We start from the raw sequence: 2,500 nt of genomic DNA, 5'->3' as shown, positions 1-2,500 counted from the left end.
CCGATGTGGGAGCGAGGAGATTGTCCTGCCGACAATCTCCTCGCTCCCACATCCCCCGCCTTCTCCTTTATACCGGCCACTCTTTACATAGACCGGTAGATCCTTCGACTTGATCTGACTTGTTTTCGCTTCCGTTCACTTGTCTTCACCTGCCCCGTGCTCACCGCGTTGCCTCTCTTTTCTCTCTTTCATACCACCTCCTCTCATCTTTGCTTTCAGACCTGAAGATGGAATTCAGGAAAATTTCGAAACTGTTGTCTTATTTTCAATAAATATAGTTTGTGTATTGTGGGTTTTCTGCCATTCATATGAGTGTTTGTGTGTATACTTTAGTCAAAATATATAGTATACTTTTTCATCTCTGTGTTTATAGTCTGACAAAAGAATTTTGAGAGGAACCACTAGAAGACAACCACTATCTTACGCAATTCAATTTACTCAAAAGAATTTTCTAAAATAAAGTTTTAAGGATAACGGTTTTACAAGTGAGGGTCATCTAGTGGCCGTTGCTCGGGTTTGTGCGATAGAAACGACCCCACGCTAAATACATTGTCGGTTCATCTATGTGGAAATGTAGCTCTCTCCACCTCGATGAGTGTATCACGTTAAAGCGGCCTCAGGGTGTCAAGGCTTGGTACTGGAGGGTCCAAGAGAGGGAAAAGAGAAATTATTTTAGCTTATTTCTCTTGGTTTGAGACAAACGTTCACTCAAAAAGATTTGATTGATATTGCGTTGCGTGAAGAATTCAGATGTTGTTTACTGTAAATACATTTAGGCAACAACTGTTTCACAAATATACGCGAGATTTATTTCTCTTTCGGTCAGGCTTTTTTTAAATACTACTTCACCAAACAAGAAATCTGAATTTTAAAAATAATGGACATAACTATATGTACAAAGGACACGGAAATTATCTGGAGGACTCTCAAGATAAGATTATTTTGAAATTTCACCAGGAAACTGATTTGGAATAGTGCTGATGCCAATAAATTTCAGATGTTTACCTTTATTTCTCTCTCTCTCTCTCTCTCTCTCTCTCTCTCTCTCTCTCTCTCTCTCTTATATATATATATATATATATATATATATATATATATATATATATATATATATATATATATTAAAGGGGAGAGCCAGTGCCATTTTTATTTTGTCAAAATCTATAAATTTGTATCGTATAATTCTGGTAACTACTTGAAAACTCCTTTATAAAGTGATGTTTTGTGCAACCTCAAAAAAAGTTAACCACATCCCTGTCCTGCAATTCAGCCTAGAATTCAGTGTCAGTTAGCTGGATAGCAATAATGCAATGCAACTTTTAAAGTGTACCATCAAGCTCTAGTATCAACAAGTGAAGTTAACCTTTTAGTTTGGATGGAAATCGCCCTGGAAGTGCCCCCGAGTTTTTTTTAAATGAGACATGGAGAATGTTGCAGAATGTTGTTCAAGGGAAGAGCTAGAGCATGTCTGCGAAGTTTTTGTGTTTTTTGTAACACCACTGAGCTTCACACGCCTCTTCCGAAACTCAGATTTGCCACGTGGAGGTCGTCAGAACGACCCACTCATTAATCTCTGTCGCTTATTAGATCTTATGGTATCAAAGTGCTGACAAAAGAGGAAAAGCTGATTTTTCTTCTTATTTATTCTTTTGAAGGGGAGAATTTTCTAAAATTACCACAAAAATTATTATGTGGCGAGAAGTTTTTGTATGTTCCCCCATGGTATTTACAAAAAAAAGGAACTGAATTTACTGGAACTTTTTCTTGTGGAGAAACGAATATTTAGGTTTATAGAAGCTGTATTTTTTGGCATTAACAGTTGCCTTAAGCTTTTCTGATATAGCGCAAACGTTAATAGCGCTTACACAAACATATACACAATATATATATATATATATATATATATATATATATATATATATATATATATATATATATATATATATATATATTCTTTCTTTCTTTTCTTTTTTTTCTTTTCTTTTTTTTTTTCCCTAACGGTAGGTTCATGTTTGAGCCGCCGTGGTCACAGCATGATACTTAATTGTAGTTATCATGTGATGCTCTTGGAGTGAGTACGTGGTAGGGTCCCCAGTTCCTTTCCACGGAGAGTGCCGGTGTTACCTTTTAGGTAATCATTCTCTCTATTTTATCCGGGCTTAGGACCAGCACTGACTTGGGCTGGCTTGGCCATCCAGTGGCTAGGTAGGCAATCGAGGTGAAGGTCCTTGCTCAAGGAAAAAACGCGCCAGCCGGTGACTCGAACCCTCGAACTCAGATTGCCGTCGTGCCAATATATATATATATATATATATATATATATATATATATATATATATATATATATATATATATATATATATACATGTGTGTGTGTGTGTGTGTGTGTGTGTGTGTGTGTGTGTGTGTGTGTGTGTGTGTGTGTGTGTGTGTGTACATATGAATAAAGAAATAGATAAATAAATGTGTGTGTGTGTGTGTGTGTGTGTGTGTGTGTGTG

The sequence above is a fragment of the Penaeus monodon genome, chromosome 3 (assembly GCF_015228065.2).
Source record: "Penaeus monodon isolate SGIC_2016 chromosome 3, NSTDA_Pmon_1, whole genome shotgun sequence".
Taxonomy (NCBI): Eukaryota; Metazoa; Arthropoda; class Malacostraca; order Decapoda; family Penaeidae; genus Penaeus; species Penaeus monodon.
This window is presented reverse-complemented; position numbering follows the sequence as displayed.